Raw genomic sequence first — 22,256 nt, 5'->3', positions numbered from 1 at the left:
GTAGAGGGTTTCTTCTAGTTTTTGAGTGAATGTGGTGATTTGTCTTTTGAAAGAATTAGTTTTGTGGGGTGGGAAGAATTTTTTCAAAAATTGTGCTCGCATTTCATCCCAAGTTCTGATAGACCCTGACCTAAGATTTTGTAGCTAAGTTTTAGCTTTATCTTTTAGTGAGAAAGGGAAAAACTTAAGCCTGATTATGCTCATGCTACAATTTTGATCAGTACATGTGTTACAAACTTCCTCAAATTCCTTTAAATGCAAATATGAATTTTCAGACTCAAAACCATGAAAGGTAGGCAAAAGTTGAAGATACTAGGTTTGAAATTAAAACGTGATGCATCAGGAGAGAAAACTATGCATGATGGTGACCCTGTTCTAGTAGGATGCATAAAGTCTATAAGGGTCCTAGGTTGTTCATGAAGATTTTGCAAGGCTTGGTCATTTTCGTGCTCCGAAAAATTTTCAGCTCCTGTGTCAGCCATATCTAAGGGTGGTGAAGGTGATCTTCTAGTTAATCTGCCACTATTTGTACGAGACCAACGACGCATGCAATACTAATGATGTGTGCTAAACCAATGATGCATAAAACGCTAAATGAAAATTGCAAAAAATAAAAATAAACTGGAAATTAAATAAGAAAAATGCGAAATAAAATTAAACAAACTAAAAATAAATAAAATAAATAAATTAGGCAGTGAATCCAGCCATAAACAAAGAAATCAAAACAAACAGTTTAGGCGGTATTTTAAAACCAGCCATTTAATAAAACATAAAATTAAATAACTTAATGCACAAAAATAAATAAACTGAAATTAAAGTGATAGGTGGTAGAATTGACCATATAAATAAATAAACAAATTGAAATTAAAAGGGTAGGCGGTAGAACCGACTATTTAAAATAAATGCGGAAAGTAAATTGCAGAAATTTAAAGAAATGAATTTGATTTGGGGACTGATTTGCAAAGGTTTCTGGGTTAAGATGAAGTTTCTCACAAATTTTATGGATAATGTTAAGGTTTGAAAAGAAGAGGGGTGCTAACTGAAGTTTTACAAAAAGAGAATGAAATAGAATCACGGAAAGATGGTAACGTCAAAAAAAATAAATAAATAAAAATAAAGTAAAGACAAACTAATGCCAAATTTAGAAAACTCCCCGGCAATGGCGCCAAAAACTTGATACGACTCAAAAATGTATTACTCTCAAGTATAAGAGTGTCTAGTTATAATATAATCCGGTGAGACTAGGGTCTAACCACAGAGAGTTTTAAATCTAGTAAAACTAAAAAAATTAATTGCAGGATAAAGAAATTATTTGAAATTGATTTTAAAATAAGTTAAGGTTACGTGATTCATTCTCAGTATTCAAACTATAATTTTAATACTCTCTCATTTTTAGCCTCACTTTTTCCAATTAATTATTATATCATTTAATTCTCAACTAACTATGTGTGCAGATAAATATGAAATAAAGTACCTAATGTGCCACATTATATTAATGTGTCGACATTATGTCAAAATACCATACAGATCCAAAGAAAGTTATAAATTAATATGACATAAAAATAACTAGAAAAGAATAAAATAAACTTTAAACTCATTTGAGAAAATAATAAATTTAATAGTTTGAAACATTGAGCTTCACCATTCACCTCAACTTAATAAAATTAGCCACTCATATTGAAACAAAACACAACACTCTATTTGATAAACTTTTGAAATACGTTACAAGAAAGTTGATTACAAACGGAAACAAGAAAAGAAAAGAAACAAAGAAAGAAAGAAATTCTTCAGCTGCACTCTATTTTCTCTCGGCTTAAGTTCCTCCAAACATAGCTCTCTGGCTTTTCAATACTCCGGCTTTTATAAGCAACAATTGTCTCCTTTTCATTCTTTTTATTCTTATTTAATTTATGATTTTACTTTTTTATAAATTAAATGAATTTTGAGAAGTGTGATGGCCAGGAGGCGTGATGGCCTCCTGACGTTTTGGTTGCCTTTTGCTCTTTTGTTCTTTTTTTTGCTTTTTTTATTTTTATTTTTTTATTATTACATCTCCTCAATTGTATTCTAGTAGTTATTATTTATTCTCACTTTCAATTCCAATTTCATCTTTATTCCTGAAAAATATTTACAAGATAAAAATTAACAAATTGCGAATTAATTTAACATAAAATATATTTGGGGAGTATTAAAATAATTTAGAAATAATGAACGCATTAATCGACACAATAAGTGAAAAATTAATAATTTTATCCTTATTAAATGTACACTTTTTAGTGTCAATCATTGCCATATTATCGGTCAATGCCACATCATCGTATTATATATGAAAACAATGTCGTACTTGTGAATAATACCGTATATGTGAATGGTATCAAATACTCTTTTATGGTCCTGTTAAGGTTTTCAACCATTCCGAGTTAAAAAAATGCCATCTGTTTCATTGTCCGACTTCTTGTTAGTCGTGAAATGGTAAAAATATCCCTAAAATACATAAAAATACTTAAATTATAGTAAAACACACATAATAAAAACTTAGAAGATTTAAACATGTAAAAATGAAAATATTAGTGAGACTTGGAGTATAAAATGACAATACCATGTATAAATATGCATTCTCAGTACTCAACAATGATATAAAAGATATTACTGTGGGCTTGATGCTGAACCTTAAAGTGTGTTATATGTGTTTAAAAGGCAACTAATTGAGAATGTTAAAGCACAATAATAGTTGAATGCAGTTGTTACTGGAAAAAAAGGTGCTCGAAAAAAGTCAGTGGGAAGAAAAAGACCAAAAAAACTTCAAACTAAAATATCCAACTCTCTATTCTAAAACCACTGTCCACAACTAAACTCACCACTACAACAAAACATAATCTTGCAACACAAATCACAACTGAACTTGAAACTACACCAGAAGCTAAACTTGAAGCACAAATGACAACTCAACCCACCATTATAGTAAAAGTTGAAATGGAAACATAAACCATAACTCACCACTGTAGAAAAATCTAAACTTGAAACATAAACCACAATTTAACCCACCACTACACTAGAACCTGAACTTATAACACAAACCACAACTCAACATGATATTACACTAGAACTTGACCTTGAAAGAAACCATCGTTAAGTCCACATCACATCCTGATCCTACACATAAAACCCCACTTGAAGTTGAACCTGGAATTTAAACCATAAAAAAGGCACTAGAGAAAATGAAGGTAGCTGTTAGCTATAACATATAACTTGGTGTTATTTGATGCCTTTGTCACACCTACAGAAATGGATTTAGATAAAATATTCTTAAGTTTTAAAAAGTTAACAACAAAGCCACCACTAAAGCTTGACTAAACCCCATTCCTCGTACCAATAACAGCACTACCACTTGAGTTTGACAAAAATCTATTACTAGTACTTACATTTAACCCTACTTTAGGTGATGGTGGTATAGATAATGATACTAATGAGGGTGAGACTTACTCCATACATATTTCCGATAGTGATCACTTATCTGACTATGATGTTGTTGATGGCTTCTATGAGTTCATAGTGGAAGTTGGTCAGGAAGATGTTAAAGCTCCTGATTTTGATGACATTACAACTATTAATGTTGAGGCGATTCATTCCTTACCATCCAATTCTTGAAAAATAAACCATCTCATAGGTCTAGAAAGTCGAAGGCTGTATGTTTTCAATCAGAGCCACCAAATTACCAAGTAGAAGATATTGTACCTACTGAGATTTTACTATCAGAAGTTGTGTAAACTAATCCCTTTAAATCAAAGGGAAAAAATTTCAGTAAAACACATTTTATTATGACACTTTCACATAGGTGATAACTCCATGAAATAAGAGTTATCATGACACTTTTAAACTTAATTAAGTAATACTTAGAGAGTGAAAGACATATTTTTATTGCATTTTAGCTGCATTTTACATGAACATGCATTTTAGTTTATTTTTATTATACTGAGTTGTTTTAGAATAATTTGTGTTTAGATTATATGCATAATTGTAGGTGACTAAAAGCTCAAGTTTTAAGAAAGGAATGTTGCTGTAACAAACTTGTAGAGATAATGAAAGAATTTGGCTACAGAAGAATTGAAACAAGTCTGAAATAATGAAAATGTTGTAGTTGTTGTTGTAGCAATCTTAGAGCAACGAGAGACTGGATTTCGTGCGCAATAACTAAAAGATTGCGATCTAAAGTTTCCAAAAATGGAGGATAGGCGATACATACTTTTAGTTGCCCTAATTTTGAGTTATGAAAGGGGCACGCTTGTAAATAAAAAGAGAGAGCCGTCACTCAAGAAAAAATCACAATGAAAAACAAGAGAAAAATATAAAATAAGAAGGATTTTAAGGCAAACTTCAACTCTTTATCTTGTTTTCTATTTATTTACGGGGATATATTTGATGGCTGAAACGATTTTATTTATTGTTCCATCGCAAATCATGAACAAAATTCCATTGTGGTTGAGTGACTAATAATTTTATTTACTGCTATAGCATTTTGTCTTAATTGTATTTATTTAATTCCTTATTTTGACTGACTACCTATTTAGTGGATACTATCTAAAAAAGAGCCTAAAAAAAGTTTAATTTAGTAGATTAAATTAAGACAATACTTGGTTTTAGATTGGGTTTCCCAAGTTGAGTGAATCTCAATTTGAATAGGGCTATGCTTGATCTAAAATTAGTGATAAACTAGGCATAAGGATTCACATTGTAGGGTAAATGGAACCTAGAATGTTTAATGCTATATTTAGTGTTAGCATAACAATTGATCACTGTTAACTTGCATTATATATAAGATATCCAATAGGCGACAACTGAGGATGCACGAGGGATTCTGCCCAGTACTGTAGTAGATGTTGTAGCAACGGCACTGTAATTGAAAAAATAGTCAAAGCCATTAAGTAGTTCATCCTTCTGTTTGACGTAAGAATTTTCTTTATTACATTTTTATTTTAATTAGTTTATTAGTTTTATAAATTGTCTTATTTTAATTTAGAACAAAACTGTACTGTTAAGATTGTTGTCGTAAATCTGATAATATCAATCCCTGTGGAGATGATCTTAATACTCATCAGTATATTACTGTTGCCGGGGAGTGATTGTTCATTGTGATTTGTGAAATAAATCTTAATTAGTGCTAATTTTTAATTTTATTTTAATTTGTTTATTTTGTCGACAAAAGTGATCTAGCAACCGTTGCTTGTGTAAATATAAGCCTGTTGAATTCTAGTTTGATCCAAAAATTGAAAGAACTGTTAGGAGATTTAGAAAAGAGTAAAGAAATTCAAAAGCTGCTGTAGCAATTGATGATTTGCAAGATATAGGGAATTTGAACCCCCAAGGAGAAATAAAACCAGTAAATGCACAATGAGGTCAAGAAGGTCAGAATGGTTAGATAATTTATGAGCAATCAGGGAATAACAACATTATCCATATGGCAGATGATAGATAAAGAGCTATTAGAGATTATGTGGTGTTGACTCCTCAAGCTATAAACCCTAGATTAGTTAGACCCAAAGTGCAAACTGATAATTTTGAGCTTAGACCAGTGATGTTTTAGATGTTGCAAACAGTGGGGTAATTCAATGGGCTACCATTTGATGATCCTCATCTACACCACAAGTTGTTCTTGGAAGTAAGTGATGCTTTTAAGATTGGTGGAGCATCGCATGAATCATTGAGACTCAGGCTTTTCCCATTTTCTTTAAGAGATCGAGCAACAACATGGTTGAATTCCTTACCACGTGACTCCATTATCACATGGAATGGATTAGTTGACAAATTTTTGATGAAATATTTCCCACCAACTAAGAATGCAAAATTGAGGAATGAGATCACATCTTTCTATCAATTTGAAGATGAGAGTTTGTATGATGCATGGGAAAGATTTAAGGAGTTACTCAGGAGATGTTCTCATTATGGTATTCCTTGCTGTATATAGTTGTAAACTTTCTCAATGATCTCAACCCAAGCACCAGATTAATAGTGGATGCTTTAGCAAATTGGGCCTTACTATCTTAGTCTTACAACGAGACTTATGAAAATTTGGAGAGGATAACCAATAATAATTATCAGTGGCTATCAACCAGGCAACTGCAACAAGAAGAATGATAGGAGTTCATAATATAGACGCTTTGACAGTATTGTTAGCCCAAGTAACCTCATTAACAAATATGGTGAAGGCTATGACTATTGCTCTAGCAACTATTAACCAAGTTGCTGAAGCATCCTGTGTTTATTGTGGAGAGAGGCACTTATTTGATAATTGTTCTGGAAATCCAGCCTCGGTCAACTATGTAGGCAACTTTAACAGACAAAACTAGAACAATCCATATTCAAACACTTACAACCCTGGATGAAGATAGCACCCAACCTTTTTAAGGAGCAATCGAAACTAGAATGTTGTAGCAACTAGTAGACAAAATAGGCTTGCTCAACCACCTGGATTTCACCAGCAAAATCAAGGGCAAAGAAACACGAACAATGATAAACTCAATTCTTTTGAAACTTTGCTTAATGAATACATTGTGAAGAATGAAGTAGTTGTTCAGAGTCAAGTTATATCTTTGAGAAACTTAGAGAATCAGATTGGACTACTTGCTATAGCATTGAGTAACATACCTCATGGCTATTTACTTAGCAATATAGAGGATCCGAGGAGAGAAGGAAAAGAATATTGTAAGGTAATTAACTTAAGATTTAGAAAGCATGTTCATATTCCGGTTTGTGTACAAAAAAAAAGAGTGGAACTCGTTTCAACTTAAGAAGAAACTCATGTTGAAGAAGGACCACAAAAACCCGCTTTCCAGCCCACTGATATGAACAGCCAGGCTACAACATCATAAAAAAATAATGATCTAGCAATTGAGGAAGAAGATATTGTAATGCCAACCACATCAGTTCATAACATGACAAAAGTAAAGCAACCTGTGCAACTTGCTGTAGCATAACAATTTAGACACCCACTACCCTTCCCTCAAAGATTTTAGAAGCAAAAGTAAGACAAGCAATTCAGCAAGTTTCTACAAGTGTTGAAGTACATATATATCAATATTCCTTTTGTAGAATCCCTCGAACAAATGCTAAATTATATAAAGTTCTAGAAAGACATTCTAGAAAGGAAAAGGAATCTCGAAGAGTTTGAAACAATTACTCTAATATAAGAATGCAGCTAAATACTTCAGAACAAAATCCCACAGAAGTTGAAAGATTCAGGAAGCTTTATAATTCTATACTCCATAGGAACTAAACACAATGGTAAGACATTTTGTGCTAGCATAAATCTTTTACAGTTATCAGTATTCAAAATTGGGGGTTGGAGAAATTAGGCCAATAACAATGACTTTACAACTTGCTGATAGATCTCATACTTATCTAGAATGGGAAAGATTGAAGACATGTTGGTAAATGTGGATAAATTTATTTTTCTAGTAGATTTCATAGTGCTGGACTTTGATATGGGTAAAGAAGTGCCAAATATTCTACGAAGACCTTTCTTAGCTATGAGAAAAACTTTAATTGATGTACAAAAAAGAGAATTAACTATGTGCGTGAATGATCAACAGGTTACATTGAATGTGCTGGATACAATGAAGAGTCATAACAAGGTTAAAGACTGTAATTTTATCAATGTTATGGATTTTACTGCAACAGAAAGGTTAAATAGTTGCTACAATAAGGATGAAATCAATGCTGAAACATTTGAAGAACTTGAAGATGAAGATCTTGAAATAACAAATATAATATGGTTAGAAGAGAAACAACCGTAAAGGCTGATAGACACTTTGAATCTCTAGATCTCTCAAACAAGGAAGTAAAACCTTATGTTCCTTCTATTGAGTCACCTTTTATTTTAGAGTTAAAAATTTTATCTTTACATTTAAAATACGTTTATCTTGGTGACAATAATAAGCTTCCTGTAATAATTTCATCTTCTTTGAATGTAGATCAAGAGAAGAGTTTGGTGGATGTATTTGGGAGATAGAAGAAGACTATTGGGTGGACCATGATTGATATAAAAGGAATCAACCCATCCATATACATACACAAGATTCTGCTGGAAGATTGCTATAGTAATTCTATAGAGCAACATAGAAGATTTAATCCTATCACGAATGAAGTTGTCAAGAACGAGATCATTAAGTGGCTTGATACTAGAATTATTTACCCAATATTAGATAGCTCATGGGTAAGTCTAGTTGAATATGTTCCAAAGAAAGGTGGAGTGACTGTTGTAGCAAATGAGAAGAATGAGCTCATTCCCATAAGAATAGTAACTGGATAAAGAGTTTGCATGGATTATAGGAAATTAAACAAAGCCATAAGAAATGAGCACTTCCCATTGTCTTTCATAGACCAAATGCTGGACAGACTTTTTGGAAAAGACTATTACTATTTCTTGGATGGTTACTCAGGTGATAACCAGATTGCTATCATAAAGGAAGTTGTCAAGACTATTGGGTGATAACCAGATTGTATTTGGGAGATAGAAGAAGACTATTGGGTGGACCATGATTGATATAAAAGGAATCAACCCATCCATATACATACACAAGATTCTGCTGGAAGATTGCTATAGTAATTCTATAGAGCAACATAGAAGATTTAATCCTATCACGAATGAAGTTGTCAAGAACGAGATCATTAAGTGGCTGGATACTAGAATTATTTACCCAATATCAGATAGCTTATGGGTAAGTCTAGTTGAATATGTTCTAAAGAAAGGTGGAGTGACTGTTGTAGTAAATGAAAAGAACGAGCTCATTCCTATAAGAATAGTAACTAGATAAATAGTTTGCATGGATTATAGGAAATTAAACAAAGCCATAAGAAATGAGCACTTCCCATTGTCTTTCATAGACCAAATGTTGGATAAACGTTTTGGAAAAGACTATTACTATTTCTTGGATGGATACTCAGGTGATAACCAAATTGCTATAGCATCAGAGGATCTGGAGAAGACTCACTTGTCTTTATGGGACTTTTGCCTTCAGAAGGATACCATTTGGTTTATGCAATGCTCCAGCAACTTTCTAGAGGTGTATGATGTCTATTTTTTAAGATATGGTTGAACAAAAACTTAAGGTATTCATGAATGATTTTTCAGTCTTTGGAGAATTATATGATGACTGTTTGCATAACATAGAAAATGTACTTAAGAGATATGAGGAGACCAACTTAGTGTTGAACTGGGAAAAGTGTCATTTCATGGTACTAGAAGGGATAGTCCTAAGCCATAGGGTGTCTAGAAAGGGAATAGAGGTAGACAAGACAAAAATAGAGGTGATTGATAAACTTCTACCACCTACTTCAGTAAAGGGCATTATGAGTTTTCTAAGTCATGCTATAGATGGTTTATTTGTAATTTTTCTAAAATAACTAAACCCTTATGCATGTTGTTGGAATACGACAAACCTTTCCAATTTTATAAAGATTGTTTAAAGGCTTTTATTGAGTTGAAGAAAGCTCTTGTTACAGCACCGATTGTTATAGTACTAGATTAGAGTATGCCTTTTAAATTAATGTGTGACGCTAGTGACCATTCTGTTAGAGCAGCGCTAAGGAAAATGAAAGGTAAGATGTTTCACTCCATTTATTATGCCAGTAAGACCTTAGCTAATGCACAACTTAATTATACTACTACTGAAAAAGAGTTGTTGGCAATTTTTTTTTTGCATTTGATAAATTTGGGGTTTATTTGTTGGTACCAAAGTGACTATTTATACAAATCACTCGGCTATAAAGTACTTGATTTTAAAGGAGGATGCCAAACCAAAGTTGATTAGGTGGATCCTATTGCTATAAGGGTTTGACTTGGAGATCAATGATAGAAAAAACATTGAGAATAAAGTAGCAAACCATCTTTTAAAACTGGAAGTAGATGAAAGCACTCTGATCAAGCAGGATATCACAGAAACATTTCCTAATGAGCAATTGTTAATGGTACAACACTCTCAGATGCTATAGAAATCTGGTTTCCATGGTATGCAGATTTTGCTAACTATTTGAGGAGTGGACTATTACTACCAGATTTGATTACCACCAGAAAAAGAGGTTTCTTCATGATGTAAAGAGTTATTAATGTGATGAGCCTTACTTGTACAAGATGTGTTCAGACCATGTGATAAGAAGATGTATACTAAATGGCGAGATTTTAAACATCTTGTAGTCCTATTATGCTGCAACATATGGAGGACACTTTGGAAGGTACAAGACAACAACAAAAGTCCTTCAATTAGGTTACTAATTGCCATATACTTTTAAAGATACTTATGAGTTTGTTAAATATTGTGACATGTGTCAAAGAGCAGGAAACATATCTTAAAAGCATGAGATGCCAATAATTAACATTTTAGAAGTAGAGCTTTTTTATGTGTTTGAGATAGATTTTACGGAACCATTTCTACCTTCTTTCGGCAACTTATACATCTTGGTAGCTGTAGATTATGTCTCTAAATGGGTGGAAGCTACTAATTATGCCAAGGTAGTGGTGAAGTTCCTTCAGAAAATATCTTCTTATGATTTGGAACTCCAAGAGCCATTATCAGTGATGAAAGAACATATTTTTACAACAGAACATTTGCTGTTGCATTAACCAAGTATGGAATCAAGCATAAGGTTGCTACAACATATCATCCGCAAATAAACAGACAGAAAAAAGTATCCAACAGAGAGAAAGAAGATTTTGGAGAAAGTTGTGAGTCCCAACATAAAGGATTGGTCACTTAAATTAAATGATTCTTTATGGGCTTATAGAATAAGTTATAAAACTCCAATTGTCATGGCACCATATAGAATTGTTTATGGAAAACATGTCACTTGCCATTAGAGATAGAGCACAAAGCATATTAGGCTGTTAAGCAATTAAATATGGACATGAATGCTACATCAGAGCAAAGAAAATTGCAACTTTGTAAGGTAGAGGAGTTTATGTTATTCTCCTATGAAAATGCAAGAATCTATGAGGAGAAGATCAAGCAATGTAATGATTAGAGAATCTAGCTGAGGTAACTCATTTCAGGCACTTAGGTCTTGCTTTATAACTTGAGATTAAAGCTCTTTCCTTGAAAATTGAAATCTAGATGGTCAGGACCTTTCAAGCTTATCAAAGTATATCCTCATAGGACAGTTGAACTCTTAGATGAAAGAACATGTCATGAATATAAGGTTAATGGGCACAAAGTGAAGTATTTCATGGGAGCTGTTGTGACTCACCCAAGGAAAGATCTGTTCCTAAGGGATCTAACATGAGAAATCAAGGACGGTTAGACTGAAGAACCTAAAATCAAGTGCTAATTGGGAGGTAACCTAATAAAGAGGGGAGTTATTTCAATTTTTCCTTAAATATTAAGTTTAGTTTTACATGCTTTAATTTACGATTTTTTTCATTTTAAATAGATTATTTAATTTCTTTTCTTTCTTTTATTTTATTACAGCTCATTTATAAAAAAAAAGGGTAAAGAAACTAACATAATTTACTGTAGCATCACATACAACATGATAGTTGGAAAATAATTCTCATCAAATAGGGGAATTTATCACTGTATCTGTAGCACTGGATTAATTGTTGCAACATCGATTTTACCGTTGCATTGACAAAGCCGTGGAAATTTTACTTTTGGGATTTTGCCACGTTGGTGTCAGCATATCACAGTTGCAGATAAGGAAAGAGTGTACAATCCCTAAATAACCATGACAAATATCATTTCCTTTTCAAATTAGATTTGTTTTAAATTTCAAATATTCTTTCTAATTTACCTTTTAATTACCTTCCTTTTTCTATTTTATCATTAGTTATAAATTAAGGATTCACTATAACATCTTTCACTCTCACCACAATTCTTTCCATTCCCGTCGATAATTCTCACTATTATTTCCAATTCCTTTTATGATTTATGTCTTTTTCAGGCACCATACAATTTTGTTCAGTCTGCTCTAGCAATACCAAAATTCAAGAAGAGAGCTGCTCGATTAAAGGACCCTTCGCGCTTCCATAGCTACAAGGCCGAAGACAAATTTGAAGAATTTATAGACCGAAGGAAATTTTTGGAGGAAAAGGGCTTCATATTCCTTAAGCAACCCACTGGTGTAATGAGTAGCATTCATAATACTATAGCAAAATGAGGATGGGTAAAATTTTACTCTCACCCTCAAGACCCAATTGTCCTAATTGTTAAAGAATTCTACTCCATTATGCTGCAGTGGGATCAATACAATTTTCTTGTAAGGCAAGTCCAAGTTCCTTTAGATTCTAGACTTATTAATGCCTTCTATGATTTACCCATTGTTATAGAATGTGAGTACACACAATTTGCTGAGAACATGACTGTGAAAAAATAGGGGGAAGTTTTCAAAACATTGACTATCCTTCGTAGTGAATGGATGAATGAAGAGGGCTAAGTGGTTAGTAGAGTAAATTTAAAACTTATAGCCAAAGTTTGGGTCAAGTTTTTGAAATCTCGACTAATGCCAACTACCCACCCGACAACAGTCTCTCAAGACCAACTCATCCTCCTTTATGCCATGGTGAATGGCTTAGTGATAGATATAGCAAAATTATTGAGAGGGAAATTAAGGATTGTGCTATGAAAAAGTAAAAATCTAGTGCCTTACTATTTCTCTCTCTTATTACGGGAATCTGTGAAGCCTTAAGAGTGCCATTTGAGGACAATGATGAGCGAATAAAGAGTGAATGAGTCATTAGTATAAGGACAGTGAAGAGAATTGCTAAAGAACCTACAGCTCCAGTAGCCCTAGAACACCCTACTACAGCAAAGACATAACAGGCTACAAGGATCGAGAATGTGCTTCAAGCGCTTAGTGAGGCAGTGCAGGCATGTGTCCATACCCAGATGGAAGAGAATAAGAGATTTTGAACTTATTTACGGCATCTTGAAGCAAAAAAACATCAATTTGCCCTGTACATGAAAAGTAAAGGTGCAGACTTTCCAGATTTGTTATTGCAGTAGTTTAATTTTAGGGAGATAAAGAAAACTGCTGCAACAGAAGGGAGTAAACATGGAGAGACTGAAGGGGAGTCTGAGAAGGAACAACAACCAGAAGAAGAAGAGTCTGAAGATGAAAAACATGAAGCAGTGGAAAAAGAAGAGGAGAAAAAGAAGAAAAAGTGGAAGAGCCGGCAAGTAAGGAGGAAAAGGAGACAGAACCTCTGAAGATGATTCCTTCTCACCAAGGAGAGGAGAAAGTTTTAGAAGAAGAGGAGTCAGAATCAGAGTGGGAAGAGGATGTGGATACGGCTATAGAGCAAGCTATTAGTAGAGTTGCTAGAATAAAAGAAGTAAGAAGCAGCCTGAGAGACCTCATTGCCAGTATTACTACTGTGGAACCAGTTCCAGAAAAACCTGCTCCAGCTGTTACCCAATAAACCCCAACAAAATCTCTTGTCATAGCTCCTAGGGTTTCCAATAAATGCAAAAGGGCACAACCCTTTGGGGGTGCTATAGTCCCAGAAGAGCTAGAGCACAAGCGAACAAAACTAATTCAGCCTAAAGCTAGTGAACCTTCTAGAACCCCACCAATTAGTCTAACGCAGAGCCAAAAAAGAAAGTAGCCAGCTGCTATAACATAAAGTTCACCTAAGGAACGTTTGCGAAGTGTAACTAAGAAAAAATGAACCTTTTTTAGCCATAGCTACTGCAAAACATCTAACAACAAAGGGTATCCTTTACCAGCCCTAATTAGTTTCCAACTTTTGAAAATTTTCTTTTATTTATTTTTCTTAGTATATTATTTTGCATTTCTTTCTTGTTAGTAGATGCATGTTTGTCTTAGTTTATTTAGTGTGTCTGTGAGGACACAACACCTCTCAAGTTTGGGGGGTTGTGTTATGATGTAATGAGTTTGTGAGTGTATATGTTTGTATTGTGTGTTATGTGTAGCTCTTTTATTCAACATTTATGTATGGATTGAAAAACTTAATCAAGATAAATTGAGTATCATTCAGTATTTGTGACTGTCAAGTAGGGATAGTTCATAGATGAAAGTTGAAATTTTGTCTCAATATTTAGGCTTTGGTTGAGTTTTATGAGTATGCTGTAGTAGAGTATGCTGAAGAAATGTGTTGACTTTAAAGAAATATTTTCTTCTATGGTGAAAATGTCTTCTACTCGAGTAGTTTTGCGATTAGCAGCTAGCTTGAACTTAGAGATTGAACAGCTTGATGTAAAGACAACTTTCTTACACCGTAATTTAGAGGAGAAAATATACATGGAGCAACCTGAAAGGTTTAATGTCAAAGGCAAAGAAAAACTTATGAACAAGTTAAAGACACTTATAGAGGCTGAAATAAGCACCAAGGCAGTGGTACAAAAAGTTTGATTCTTTTATGGAGAATCATGGTTTCAACAAGACTATGTGTGACTATTATGTTTTCGCGAAGAAGTTTGGTGATAATTATTTCTTTTTTTTTTTTTTGCTTTATATGGATGACATGTTGATTGTTGGCCATGATGATAATAAGATTGACAATCTTTTACAATGAAGGGCTTGGGGCTGGCAAAACAGATTATTGGCATGAAGATTTATCGCGATAGAAAATCTGGGAAGTTATAGTTATCTCAAGAAGCATATGCTGAAAAGGTTCTTGAAAGATTTAATATAAGCAAGACAACATTTGTTTGTTCTCTACTTGCAGGCCATTTTAAACTTAGTTTCGAGCATTGTCCTATAAGTGAGAAAGAAAAGCAAAAGATGAATGAGTTCCTTATACTTCAGTAGTTGCTAGTTTAATGTATGCCATGGTTTGTACAAGACCAGATATTGTTCACGCAGTTGTTGTAGTTAGCTGATTTCTCTCCATTCTGGGCAAGAAACACTAGACAACAGTAAAATGGTTCTCAGATATCTCAGAGGCACTTATAAGGTATGTTTATGTTTTGGTGGTGACAAACATGTGTTACAAGTGTATATGGATGCAAATATGACAGAAGATTTTGATTCCAGAAAATCCCCATCAAGATATTTGCTCACATTTGCAGGGGGAGCAGTTTCATGGTAGTCCAGACTTCAGCAGTGTGTTGCCCTATCTACCATAGAAGTAGAGTATATTGTAATTACTGAAGGATGCAAAGAAACTTTGTTGATGAATAATTTCCCACAAGAGTTGGGTGTGAAGCAAGATAACTTTGTTGTGTACTGCAACAGCCAGGGTGCCATTCACTTTGCAAAGAATTCGACATACTATTGGAAATCCAAACATATTGATGTGAGGTATCATTGGGTACGAGACGTACTTGAGAAGAAACAGTTGCAACTTGAGAAGATACACACAATAGAGAATGGATCAAATATGATGAGAAAAGCATTCTCCAGGAGAAATTGCAAAGCTGTATGAAAAAAGTGGGCTTGATGATGCCCCTCAAATGATTTGGAGGGGGAGATTTGTTGGGTCCATCTCATTTGGGGGCCCAAAAGGTTAAAGTCCATAAAAGCTTGCTTGATGTGCAATTAATATTAAGCTTTGAACTTGGATAAAAATTGCTATGAAATTTACCTATAAAAAGAAGCAACAACCCTAATTATGCATTGGAAAAAGGCGTGCAGAAGAAGCGGTGAGAGAGGGAAAAGAGAGTGGAGGTTTTTAATTTAGGAATAGTGATTTCAATCTTTAATTAGATGATCGTAAGAAAATTTTAACTCTGTTTTCTCTTAAATTTTGAGGGTAAGTTCCGGGCATCGCCCACTACAATTATATTGGTTTTGATTTTTATTTTATCATCTCGTTGGCTATTATTTGAGATACTCACTTATTAGAAAGACAATTATTAGACTGTTACTGTAAGCCAAGAATATTGAGATTCTTGATGTTGTTAGCCTCTAGTATTATCTAGAGAAAAATTTATGTTGTAATTCTATTAATATCGTGGATGATTAAATCAGAGTGCGGTCTTTTGTGGTTGGTTTTTGCTTTAGATTTGGTTGATTTATTTTTCTTTTTTCTTGATAGAAAGATTTACTTTCATTAAAAAAGCTTTGAAAATAAGCACATGATTTGAGAAGGGAACGATCCATTCCAAACACAAGATCTGTCACTGCCTAGGGCTATCTTAGCTAGTGCATAAGCAATTGCATTACAGTCTCTAGAGATATGCTGACTTTTTGCCTTGCTGTTAAGTGAGTTCATCTTTTTTTGAATTTTAGCTATATTCTAGAATATTTATGTTCCGCTGTTCTGCTTATGGAAGGCATAATCAAAGACTTCTTTGCAATCCGTCTCGACAATTAGAGGTAGCAAATCAGCTTCCATTGCAGTCTGGATCCCAAAGTTCACTGCTGCTGTTTCAGCTTGAGCTACATTCCCATAGAAGGGTGTTCGGTTTACAGCTGTAGCTATCACTTGTCCCTTGCTATCTCTGATCATCACTCCCATACCTGTTTCCTTTTTCTCTTAATTTATGGCCGCATCGACATTTGCTTTAAATAATCCTTGCGGAGGAGGTAACTAGCTTGAGCTATTTTCTGGTGTGTTGCTTGCTGCAGCTAAAATCTTCCCCATTTTTACTCTTACATAAGCCTCAACTGTGGCATCAACTTTGGCTACTATGATATGAGGATCTTGCTTTGCATTTTCAAAGATAGACCTGCTTCTTGAATACCAGGCTGCCCAGCACAATGCAATTATCCTCCGTAACTCCTCTTTGCTTTTTCTTTTTTCTATTTTCTTCATCATAGATAACAAATCATTATTTATGAGCACATTCATTTCTGCATAAAAGTGAGTTAGCTTCCACATCTGCCTTGTTGATTTGCATTCCAATATTGCATGGACGGTACTCTCAGCCTTCATTTTACACTTCGGACATATTAGATCCTGCAACACTCTCCTCTCCATAGGTTTTCTGCTATTGGGAGCAGATTTTTTATAGCCCTCCACATAAAAATTTTTATTTTCTCTGGTAGCTCCATTGCCCATATCACATTCCATTGCCCACTGTTATTTTTAAAGCAAGATGATTCTTCAGGGTGCTTGATCTTCCTAGCTATCTAGTATCCGCTCTTAACCGAATACTGGCATTTTTTATTATAATGCCACAAGATTTGGTCTGGTTGGGGGCTGTTTGGGAGCTGGATTTGCAGAATTTTCTCAGCATCTTTCTTACTGAAATGCTGATGTATGAGTGTTTTTTTCCATTGTTGATTGGCATCTATCAAGTCTGCTACAGTGGCATCTATATTTAGAGTTGCCAGAGCGATAGGTTTAAAAGTTTGTGGTCTTGGTATCCATTGGCTCTTGTATACCTTAACCGAATCCCCTGATCCAATTCTCCATCTTATTTCTTTTTGGATGATTTGTCTCCCTCAAAGTATGCTCCTCCAAATGAAAGATGGCTTTGATCCCAACTTGGCTTGTAAGAATTCACTACTCTTGAAGTATCTTGCCTGTAGAATTTTCATCAGCAAAGATTCAGGGTTTTGGATTATTCTCCAGCTTTGCTTCGCTATCAGGGCTTGATTAAAACATGCAAAGTCTCTAAATCCGAGCCCTCCCCTACCCTTTGCGTGACAAAGACTCTCCCACTTTGTCTAATGGATACTTTTCTGATCCTTTTTGGCTTGTTGTAAACCCCTCTCTGGCTTCACCAAACCTTTAAGCGCCCCATTGATCAGTACAGAGAAAGATGAGGTAGAGATACAATTCATAATCAAGTCAGTCCAGGTTTTTTCGAATCCTAGCTTATACATGATTTGCTCTAGAAAATTCCACTCCACCCTATCATAGGCTTTGCTTATATCTAATTTCAGCGCAACTAGCCCATTTTTCTTTCCCTTGCTCATTCTAATTTTGTGAAGACATTCATATCCTATAATAATGTTGTCTGTGATGAGTCTATTTGGAATGAATGTACTTTGATTTGGGGATATTACATCATGCAGAATTTGCTTTAACCTATTAGCTATGCATTTTGCTATAATTCTATAAATGACATTGTACAAGCTAATAGGTCTATAGTCAGTTACATCTCTCCGCTTTTTTATTTTTTGGATAAGAGCAATGTGTGTATGGTTTAGTGGAGCGAGGTTACCTCGATCATTTAGAATTTACAGACATGTAGCTATTTTTCACTCTCCAATAAATTTCCAATGCTTTTGAAAAAAAGCCGCAGGGAGGCCATCCGGTCCTGGTGCTTTCGTTGGGCACATTTGGAAAAGAGCATCTTTAATTTCCTCCTTTGTGAATGGTCTGGTCAATTCTTTGTTCATCTCTGCTGTGACTCTCCTTAGTACACTTTCCACAGTTGCTTCCCTTTGCTGTCTTGAAGGCCTTGTTGTAGTGAAGAGGTTTGCAAAATGATCACAAAATCTGCTCTCGATCTCCTCAGCTTCTTCATTCTAGTTTCCTTCTTCATCCAAAACTCCCCAAATTTTATTCTTTTGTTTTCTCGCTGAAGCTTTGGCATGAAAAATTTTCGTATTTTTATCTCCCGCCAAAAGCCAGTTGGCTTTAGACCTCTGCTTCCAATACACTTCATCATCAGTTAGCAAATTGTCAATCTGATTCTCCAGCCCCTTGATTCTGTCTCCATTCACATAATGGTCATAGTTTCTTTTCAAGGTCTTCAGCTCTTTTATTAGCTTCTTAACCTTTTTTTCTCTCCCCCCCAAATTCAGTTGAGCTCCACAATTTTAGATCAGCCGTGGACTTCTTTGTGGCTTTTTTAAAAACCTCTACGGCATCTACACCCTCCTATATATTTTGTTCCCACCACTCTCTTTTCACAATCTCTTGGCATTTTTCGTACGGACTACACATGTCTTCAAGTGCATTCTTGGAAAAGTTTTTTTCTTATATTTGGCTCTTCTTCCCCTTTCCACTACTTCCATAATAATAGGGTAATAGTCTGAGCTCTATGTTTTAATGTGTTAGACAGGCAATTCTTGAAACACTCCACACCAATTTTTACAGTAAAAGGCTTTATCCAGCTTTTCTTTAATAATATATGGCTCGAATCTTCTATTACACCAAGTAAAGGGGTACCCTTTGTAACCTAAATCGGTTAGGCCACTATCGTTAATTGCTTCTCTAAAGGTTGTGATTAATCCTACGTTTCTATCATTTCCTCTAATTTTTTCCACTCAAGTGTAGAATTTCATTAAAATCTCCAAAGCAAATCCAAGGTATAGATGACAGACCTGATAACCTTCTGATTAACTCCCACGTGTTCTTTCTCTCTTCTATTTTGGATTGTCGTAAACCCCTGTACATCTCTAAGAGCTCCCCTCGTTATTTTGCACTACGACATCTATATGGTGCTTGCTGTACGATTTAATCTCCATTTCTACCCCCTCCTTCCACATCATTGCTAGCCCCCTCCCTTGCCATTAGTACTTATTAAGAAGCAATTTTGGAAATTTAGCTCTGCTGCTCTTCTTTTCATGAGCTGGCCCATCAATTTTGTTTCACAAAAAAACATAATTTCTAGTTTATGCTCATGGAGGATCATTTTGATTTCTTGGAATGTCCGATCCTTCCTCATTTCCCAAACATTCCAGCTGGTGAGCTTCATGGTTGTCAGCAGGGCTGGCTCCCAGCCTCCGCCGTTGATTCCTCAGCGATTGTGGTTGAAATTTCCATGTCATTCGTGTTATGAGCTCCCCACTTTAATTTGATTTTTGCTCGGGGAGAATTGTAGCTGTACTCTATATTTGCTAGCTTGTTTGGGTTGAGCATTTTGCTTCTCTTTGGTTGTGGACTCAACCAGCCCATTTCACAGCTTTGTCTCTTTTCTAAAACTGATTTAGATGTTTCTATTTTTTTTCCTTTGAGCTGCCTTGCTTGATGCTTCCATTTTTTCCTCTTTTGTTTCACTTGGATTTTCTTCAGCCCATTATTTACTTCCTCCCCTTCCATTGCATTTGGGCCTGGTTCTTGGCCCACTACACTGTCACAATTTTTGTTCACATTTCCCTTTTTTTTTTATTTCCCTCATTTTCTGCTTCTCTTATTTTTCCCGCTTCCAATTTCTGATCCCTGCACCCAACTGTCTTTCCTGGTCTTTGGCTGCTACTTTTTTCAGTCCTCGATTTCTGCCCCTCCTTCATTAATTGTTCTGCACTTTTCCCATCTGTGATGTCACTTCCATTTTGTGCTTTTCGGTTCAGTTTGCACTGGTTCTGTTCAGCTAAGCCTTGGTCCAAACTTCTTGGTTCATTCATCAGCTTTTGGGGGTGCTGCTCCCTTGTCATGGACTTTTGACTGTGATCCCGACTTTTCATCTCATCTCCCCTGTTCATTCTTATGCTCCATTGTTCCCTTGCCCTGTTTTGTTTCATTTTCCCCCCCAAGTCAGTGCCTTCAACCATGGTCGATAGTCAAGCTCTTTTGTTGGCTGCCCTTTGTATTTGGTGAATTCTTTATATGAATGTCCAAGACATCTACAACAATAGCAGAAATCTGGAACCTTTTTATACTCTACTGCAATTGGGATTTTTTTTCTTTTCTTCTGTTTTACTGAACAAGATTTTCTTCAGGGGGTTGGTGATGTCAACTGAGATTCTCAATCGTATAGCCTACCCTATGACATCTCATGTTCTGTCCGTATCCACTTCTTTAACTCTTCTGATGAGCTCTCCAATCCCCTTACAAATTTCTTCATCTATACACATAATCGGGACATTTTTTATTTGTACCCAAAATGTTGTATGCGTGAAGAGTTGGGCTGTGATTTCTCCGATTCCTTCTGGTTCTTTGACCACAATTAGTGCTTGATTAAAATGCCACCGTCCCCCTGCAATAATTCTCCTTTTGTCAACTTCATCCCTAAACTTAAAAATGAAAATTTTGTCCCCTATATTTTCAATCTTTACTTCTTTTCTTGTTTGGCATTCTTGAGTTAGAGCAATTATCAACCCTTCTGTGTTTACTCCTCTTGTTTGCAGAACTTTTCCAATTAAGCAACCCGTTGCTACTTGTATTCCCTTCTCTTTAATTTTTCCTTTGAAACAGAACTTATTTTCTTCTGCTTCCTCTAAAGATATTGACTTGCATCTTCGAATTAATTCCTCGGTCTCCATTTTAAATGACGATAATGCTCACCCACCTTTTTTGATGCAGTTATGACACCCAAACTACTATAGTGAGGACTTAAGCTTTAAAGGAACTTTAGAAAAGGTGAACAAAGCACTCAAGAAGAGTGAGTTAATAAGCCATACATGGTCAGCTACACTCCTACTCTCTAAGCTTTCTCAAGAAGAGAGAGCTTTTGAGAGAGAAGAGTTCCTGCTAGGGCTATGCTCGCTACTCGAAGCTTACCTCTGGGAGTTCATAATTGCCTTTGATTGATTGATTGATTGATTTATTTATTTTTCTGCTTATTTATTTGTGGTACACATCCTATTTTAATCACACAAAGAGGTAAAGAATTTATAACTAGTTGTGGTAGTCCCTTTCCTATCAAAACCTCAATAAATTAATAGTTTTGGACCATGAAAAATCTATTATTTTAATGAATATTAATTACTCATTAAATTAATAAATTATCAATTTATGAAGATATTACTTAGCATGAAAAATATAATCACGTTTATATTATGATTTTTACATTGATTTGTTATATATTACACTTTATTTGAATAGCAATTAGCGGTCTTTCGTTAGTAGTAATACAATTATTTAGGGTAGGAATAGCATTACTGTAGAATTTTAAATTTTCTATGTTAAATATGATTTATTGAGCTTACTCTCTCACAAAGAAGCACTCAAAGAGATATTGACATTGAACAATTTATTGTTACAAAATGACAATACTAAGTGAAAGTTAACATAAGAAAAACAAATAGAGATAAGATCAAAGTCGAAATCAATTTCAAAAACAAAAGTTGATTATTTTTGACAAAAATAACATAGGTATATCTAAGGATAGAGCTAGTGTGAGGTTGGGGGGGTTAGCTGCCCCCACTTAAAAAAAACTTCCTTAACTTTTTATTTCAAATCATTATCTTACCTTTTAATTTTATTAATATGTCCCTTTTTATGTCATTATCTTGCTTTTATCCCTTAATTTTATTAATCTGTCCCTTTTTATTTTACTCTCTTGGCTTTCCCCCTTAGAATTATTTAAATAACACAATAAAGCCCAATTGTGCCAAACCTTTGCTCATATAATGATTTTGTTACTTCTTGGTCAATTTTATCCGAAGATTTCTTTGTTATGGATTTAGTAGTCAGGTTGCAAAGAGAATGGTTGAGACAAAAATAAAAAAAAATAAAAAATCAAGTG

General features: G+C 34.6%; 1 non-coding gene across 1 annotated transcript; it reads right to left on the bottom strand.

Annotated features, from left to right (window-relative positions):
• Nucleotides 1-5,839: 5,839 nt before the first annotated feature.
• LOC112098759 lies at nt 5,840-5,946 on the bottom strand. The gene has a single exon (XR_002905867.1). It is a non-coding gene; the product is annotated as a small nucleolar RNA R71 (small nucleolar RNA).
• Nucleotides 5,947-22,256: the final 16,310 nt, after the last annotated feature.

The sequence above is a fragment of the Citrus clementina genome, unplaced genomic scaffold (genome assembly GCF_000493195.1).
Source record: "Citrus clementina cultivar Clemenules unplaced genomic scaffold, Citrus_clementina_v1.0 scaffold_5, whole genome shotgun sequence".
In the NCBI taxonomy this organism is placed as follows: Eukaryota; Viridiplantae; Streptophyta; class Magnoliopsida; order Sapindales; family Rutaceae; genus Citrus; species Citrus x clementina.
The sequence above is the reverse complement of the archived record's forward strand: the minus strand, read 5'-3'. Positions and strand labels throughout refer to the sequence as shown.